Source organism: Pyxicephalus adspersus, chromosome 4 (genome assembly GCF_032062135.1).
Source record: "Pyxicephalus adspersus chromosome 4, UCB_Pads_2.0, whole genome shotgun sequence".
NCBI lineage: Eukaryota > Metazoa > Chordata > Amphibia > Anura > Pyxicephalidae > Pyxicephalus > Pyxicephalus adspersus.
In genome coordinates, this window is record NC_092861.1 from 87,709,766 (window position 1) to 87,717,549 (window position 7,784).

General features: G+C 36.6%; 1 long non-coding RNA gene across 1 annotated transcript; it reads left to right on the plus strand.

Moving 5' to 3' along the window:
* Positions 1 to 419: 419 nt before the first annotated feature.
* On the plus strand, positions 420 to 7,058 carry LOC140328944 (uncharacterized). Its single transcript, XR_011920368.1, has 2 exons — positions 420 to 630; positions 4,371 to 7,058. It is a non-coding gene; the product is annotated as an uncharacterized lncRNA (long non-coding RNA).
* Positions 7,059 to 7,784: the final 726 nt, after the last annotated feature.

Here is a 7,784-nt window from a genome sequence, read left to right on the forward strand (position 1 = left end):
GCCTGTAGTTCAGCCCTGAAGTTTACAGTGACAATAAGTGTTATGAATGGGTGATAGTGGGGGGTACCGATAATTACAATAATAATTGTTACTACTTCATATATATAAGCGGTGGTCAAATCAATATGGCTACTTACCGTGTTGCACAGACAGTAAAACATCTAAAAGATAACGATCATACAGCTTTTACTATCTCATGTTCTTGATTTGGATTTCCTCTTACGGATAGTTAATGTTTAGGTGCAAAATGTCTTTATTATACTCTGGTTTACCTTTTTCTCTGTACTTCTTAAATTCTTCCTATAGTGGCAGATTGTGTTACATTGGAACTTAGAATGCTGGAGAGCAAAGTCCCTGTAACAGGTCTGGTCTATCCTTTATTTTAGCTTCTAGCCTGTGAAATAACCAACTTCGTGGTTGTTATGAACAAATCAAAATAAAGCCGCAACCTGATTCTGTCAAGAAATTGTGTCTGTCTCTGGTGTCTAACTCGGTGATGAAAATGTAAGTGAAAACCAGGAAAGACTTTTAACTGTCACCAGGATCGGAGGAAGGGTGCAGAAAGAAACACATGAAAGTATATATATATGCAATGCTCTGCTGCTTAAATAATTTCTGGAAATACAACAGGTGAGAGTCATATGGAACCTAATATACAGCAATGTATAAAACATATCATACTCTGTATGAGAATGGAAATTTAAAGTGTTTATCTACCTGCGTGGATTTAAATTCTGGGTTATTTCCTACATTGGTAGGACTGATGACGTGGCTTGGAAAGGTGTAAGACATCTTTAACTTTACATAATCAAGTCTTGGCTGTTTTAGCAAATGTCTGATACAGATCAGACCTCATGACTTGTTATGATTGAACATTTTACTGATCACAAAAAGGGAGAAGAATGAGGAAATGATGCTTATATGCAGACTGATGACATCACCAGGGTTGACCTACATTCTGCTCACATTACCGATTATGTGCAGCACAGTGATAATATCACCGCTACCACAGTCCTTAATCATGTCACCAGCTGTCCCTTAAAGGGGCTCACAATCTAATGTCCCTACCATAGTCAAATGTCTTTTAATACAGTCTAAGAAGAATTTTAAAGGGGAATCCAGTTAACCTAACTGCATGTTTGTGGAATGTGGTAGGAAACTGGAGTACGCAGAGGAAACCTATACAAACATTGGGAGAACATGCAAACTTCATGCAGATAGAGATTTGAATCTGGAATCTAGTGGTGCAAAGGACAGACTGCTAACCTCTGAGCCACCATGCTGCCCTTCATACAATATATATTTTATTAAAAGTTTTGCTGGCTGAAGTTCAGCTTTAAACCTGGTGTAACAGAGGAATGGGGGGGGGGGGGAATCTGTGATCTGTGTTCAATATCTAATAAGCATGTCTCATAGCAATGTTTAGCTATAACTCAGTGGTTCTCTACTCCAGTCTTAAAAAGGCAAGGATTTACATTTTTAGTATAGTTCTGTATGGTTGTATCTAAACATGACCTGTATATGGCCCCCCACTGGAGCTGAGGACCACTGCTATAAAACAAACTACATTGATGAATGTTGCTCAGAGAAATTTCCAGCATAAAAAACACCTGAGCATTTAGTCCAATCCTCAGTGTAACTGGTAAACTTGAGAGGGTGAAAAATAGAGACATATAATTGTCCATCTAGATAAACTATAATAAAATGTTGGGAAAGAGTGTAAACTAAACTAGTGAGATCATTAGTGCAATGAAAAGTTAGTAATTAAAGATAGACTGACCCTGGAAGGAGCTAACAATCTCCGAAGTAAACATTTCATTTCGACTGCTTTAGAAAATCTGAGTAGAGTTATTTTACAACCTTACTTCAATCCTCTTACAAATCACACGACTGAACAAATAGTACAAAGTCCTAATACAAAGCTTCAGTGGTGGGACCAAAGGCCAATTTAAAAGGCAGACACAGAAAGCCAGGGAAACAATCTCATAATAACAGACAATAAGAAGGACTGTGTAGATTTACTGAGAATTGGGACTAACAATCCACAGAATCTGGTTTGAAGATGGGACATATCATATCTATATTTGTTAGCAACCTGCCTGGTGCTTTCATATTTGGAGGCATTTTCCTGCCTGTGACATTGCTGTTGTTAAGTCTTATTTCATATCTCAGGATAAAACTTGCAGAAGGTAAGTGCTTATTGGCTAAAGTGTAATACTAATATTCTAAAAAAGGAATACTTAAAATCTGATTTCTGCTCTTTAAAAACAGTTCTGTCCCACTGACCACATACATTTTTGGGAAGTTTGAATTTAAATGATAGATGTTATAAGAAAATACTCTCTATTAAAGCCTGGTTAACCATGGTTTAAATATTTTCTGAGTCACTGAACCATAACAAGTATTCAAAGTATACGTAATACCTAATTATTGTCTATGTTTTAGATATAGATTTTAGATTTAGAAAATGTTTAAAACTCCTGTAATTTTTTTGCCACTTGTGCCCCATTAGAAATATCTCTTTTGTGATGTAGTGTACCCATGCTGAGGACGTCCCAGACCTCCGAGGATTAATATTGACCTTAGCCAGATAATACTGTATACATAGAGCATGCCTGCTCACAGCACAGGATTTTGTTAGACAACAGGTTATATTTGCAGTCAGAGAATGTACTGTAACTGCAATCTGTAAATTGCCATGGTTGCAAAAACTCTATCAATCAACCAGTTATCTTTCTTTACTATGTTTTCTGATTGCTGACAGCAAAAAAAAAAAACAGCAAAACTGCTGTGCTTTAGCATAAAAAGTTCACACGTCCTTCAGTAATATACCCAAAATGTTAAAGTGTTCAAAATGAGAGTGGACAACCACCACCAGAAACACCTTAGGAGCCGCACTGACTGTAAATAATGTGGCCTAACAACAAGGTCTCTCAGCGAATGTGAATATCATTCCAGATACTCAGCCACACAAGCCAGAACTTTAATCCTAATGACACCTTGATCTGCCTGGAGGAACATTCATTTCATGCTGCTACAACTGTGTAAGATCTCTATAAATAACAATACCTCATGGTGTAGGATGTTCCTACCATTTGTTAAAAAGACAAATACAAGAACACACGCAAACAGAAAGCCATGAAACACACATTATAGATAAGTACGTAATGTTCATACAAGGAAAACACCATAACTCCCCTGATCTCAGTTTATAGCAGTACTCAATAGAGCCAAACAACAGGCTGATATTAACAAAAGCCAGCAAATGATTAGGGGTGGGATTTGGTAATATCAGTACTGTGCTGATCACTGTTCTTGCTAAATGCTCAGACACAAAAAAAAGGCAAAATCCCTACCTTTACCAAGATGGTTACTAGGGATGAGCAAGCTAAATTTGTAATTTTGATCTTGCTGCGAATTGGGCCTTTCTCGCTTACAGAACATCTAAGCAAGAACAGCCTTGTGATTCGTCACAAGCCCGAATTTAGAGTTCATCTGAGTTTGCCTGCACCCTGGTGCCTCCAATCAGCTGTGACCGCCTGTTTTTCACCGTCACTGGGCTGTACTTATCATTGATAAGTACAGCCCAGTGACCGTAGGAACTGAACTCAGATGAACTCGCCTGCAGTCACAGCTAATTAGAGGCACCTCCAATCGCCTCCAATCAGCTGTGACCGTAGGTTCCCACAGTCACTGGGCTGTAACAGCCCAGGGACCGTGGGAACCTGCACCCTGGACATCAATGGAATTTTCGTGAGACTGTCAAAGGCATTCTTGCTCATCCCTAATGGTTACTGCCAAACACACAGCGTAGAACAAATCACTATAAATTAGTAAGATGAAATACCAGTGACTTATTTGTCCTCTGCCAGTTTTTGGGGCTCAGCTTTCCTAGTTCAGTTTTGTCTTTGTGGCTTTTATTAGATTTAACATAAAATGTTATAATAACTAGCAAAGCTTCCATTAAAGTAAAGATAATTAAGTAACACATTTAAAAGACCAGTAAAGTGCATCTAAATCATATCATGCTGCAACCAATGAAGAGATGGCCAGAGATGAATTTAGCGACTTTGGTAACAGTTTACTCATAGGCAGTGACCAGGCTTTCTCTCTTTTACTCTGTAAAGAATTTACATTCAGATACCTAACTGTAAAACAGAATGCTTACTGCAGTCACTATCCATTCCGATTGCAGATGTATAGGGTTTCCCATTGTGGTCAACTCTAATGTAGAGTCATGGACACCTAATAAGCCTCCAATAATATGAATATCATAATGCAGGAAGGATTGTTTAAATTAATTATTTGTATGTTAGTAATGCTTTTAATTATGTATACTTCAAATACCAATGTTTTCCTTTTATCCCCAGTAAATGAAGAACTGGCTCGAGCCCGAAACCCTAGAGAGGCACTGCAGGATTACTACCTTCAGTACAGACAATTAAAGGCATCTAAAGGCCAGCACTTAAAGAAGACTTCTTAATACAGTTTCTACTTCACAAACAACAGAGGCATATACTGAGGAGCCATTTCAATACTAATTAGGTAAAGCCACGTGTGGTTCAAACATTCCTACCCTGCACATGATTGGGGGATTGAATTAAATACAGACCTACTTTATATTGCGAATTTAACTTTTTTAGTTAAATCAACCCCATAATGTGAATTTGCTGACACTCCTTGAGGAAAAGGAAAGACATAACTGCTTCGAGGGAAAAGCAAAAGGTTCTGCCAATTAAGAAGTGTTTCCTGGAAAACATTTTTTCACCTGAGACTTTAGAGCTAAAGCCGTCTTAATGACGTTGGACTTTCTCATAGACTGGTGATGCCTCTAAAACAGAATATGCTCCAATCATCTAAAATGTCCTTCTTTTATAGTTATACTGCTCAAACCTGTCCATGTACAGTCACATAACCGCAGTGTATTTTGTTCATGAGCTATGAACAAAATGAGCCTATTATATGGCTTAGACTCATTTTAGGGAGGATATCATACCTCCCTAATAGATGTGTAGTCATTTTGTATCATTATCACTCAGTTATTTGAGCTGTAAAATGTCTGTAAAGATGCCAATTTGTCATCAGATTCTTGCCCCGTTTGATTTTTCAACCACACTGTATTTTTGTGATCAGTAAGGATGCATTTGGACAAACTAGAATTCAGACTGAGCCCATCATCAGCTTCACACAGTGATTTCATATTGGCAAAGTCATAAAGAATAAGCCATTACCTGACGAGTGGGAGTTGTTAGTGCAGTGCCACAAAGAAAGCGCATAATGTATCATTGTGTTTACTTGTGATATAGAAAGGGAAAAATAATAATAGTGACTCATACAAAGAACAGCAAGGAAAGAATGGTAATGCTGCAATAACAGCTGAAACACCTGCTCATAAAAATAATACTGGCAAATATGTATAGAGTGTTCTTTTTATTTTAATATTGAGCTATGGCTGTGGTATACACATCACTAAATGCAGAGAGAATTTTACTGTGAATACAGTAGGTGTAACTGGAAGTTAAAGGAGTGTGATAACAGTATCCTAAATACATTAAAAAAGCATTTTATTAATATTATTATTTTTAATAATAAACAGGATTTAGGATATAGCGCAAACATATTATGCAGCGATATACATTAAATTTCTGAACAAACTGCTAAATGTACAGCTGAAACAGATGCTTTACTGTTTGTCTCCCGAATATATTGTAATTCTTTATAGTGGGTCCTGTGATTTAAACCCCTCTGCCACACAGCACATTCAGAGAGGTGACAAATGTGTTTCCCTGCACGGAAATGCAATTTGCTATGTCACTCTTTTACCTTCAGCCTGCTCATTTGAAAATGATTCAGCAGTATCACATTCAATGTTCCATGAGCGAGGAACTAACCAAATAAAAAAGATATATTAGCAGACACATAAATAATTAATAATACCAAGCTAATGTTTCAGATTTTTGTGATTTACTCTTTACTTGTTTTGACATTTTCTACCTCTGAAAACACCTGGTCCTTAGCTGTTTTGCTAATCTAGTCAATTAATTAAATAAATTAAATCTAATTCAGTACTTTCCAAAGCACCAAAACATTTTCTGGCTAAAAAGCACACCCTTCAATAATCACAGAGATTTCAAATCCTTGAAATGTACATCTACTCAAGACTCTATAAAATAGAAGCAATAACAACTTTTTTTTTTTAAACCAAAAACAACTTACTTTAAAGTTAAAAAAAAAGCAAAAACATACCTTGTTTTTAAAAAAAGAATGTGTGTATATTATATATCTCTGTAATGCTTTGTACCATGAAATGTTTTCAGTGCTGTATAAAACAGTTCACAATCGAAAATCCGGCAACTGATAATCCGGATCCTTCAGTTTTCCAGCATGAATTTCGGATCTGTAGGGACTGTAGTACACTGTTTGGCCATTTATGTTTTGATGGCGCTGTTCTGCGGAAACAGCTGTTAGGTCTTGCTTGCTACTGAACACACGCTGAGACGTCCCTGTGCTGCCTGGTCCTTGGAACTGTGACAGATGTCAGCGGGTGCTGCAAGAAGGAAGGCTGGCCTGTGTGTGTAGGTAAGTATACCTTTCAAAAATCCATAATTTTTGAAAATCCGGCACAGCTCAGGTCTGGAGGTTGCCCGATTTATGAATGTCAACTGTAATTACCAAACTAGCAGAAAACCTCACAAACATTGCAAAAATGCATGTGTGCACTCTATACTCATCTATATTACAACATGCTTTAACACTGGTCTAACTAGGATTCTTGCTTGAAAATATAAGCAATAAAAATTATTTCTACAGGAAATACAGCCAAGAAAAAGCATTGATGTGCCCCAAAAATGATGTATTGCTTGGGGTTATATAGCAAACTGATTGGTAGGTCAAAAGCTGAAAACAGCTACAAGAGCTAAAGTAGTTATAGATTAAATGAGATTATTTGTGTGGAAATTGACAGATCTGATGTTTATCCAAAAATGTTGTTGTAATGTCTGTAATCATATAAACAGGCCACTGCAAAGTAAAGTAAATATGATTGAACTAAGATAAAACTGGATCAGTGTCTTTTATATCATTGGGTTAAGCGATATTCTATGGTTTTGTACTGGATGGAAAATGATCATATTCACTTTTTCATGGTTTTTGTAGTATTGACAGATTGCTCAATCCTGATGCACATTTTTTGCACAATAGCAGCCAATGATGTCATCTCCTGCACATCATTAGCTACTGCAATCCACTTCATTGCAAAATCCACTTTCAATACAGCAGCGTATTTACCAAAATCCACTGAACTGGGTCATAAAAAGTGAGTTTTTTCATTTAAATATAACAAGCACTCATATACCATAGATTCTAATGAAAACCAAATTGTGGTCCATTTCCATTTTAGGAGGAGCATTTATTCATTTTTAATTAGTTGATTAGATCCTGTTTTTATTTAGTTTACTCATATTCCCTATCAGATTTACTTTTTTTCCTAATGCTCCTTTTCCTTTTTTAAGGTTTTGCCCTCCACATTGCTCGTTCAAATGTCTTAATCCACGAACAAAAATGTATAAATACACTCCTAAGTGCCATGATCATGTTATATCCCCTCATATTTATATCTTAGTCCCCAAAAAAGCAAAACAAAGGCAAAAGGTATAACAATAGGTCCACAATCTGCTTAGTATTTTGTTATAGGATGGTTATTTATTCTTTCTGTGCCCAATTCACAAATTAGGCTAAGGGATTTTTGTAAAGCACTATAAATTGGGGAAATCGAATATGCTTAA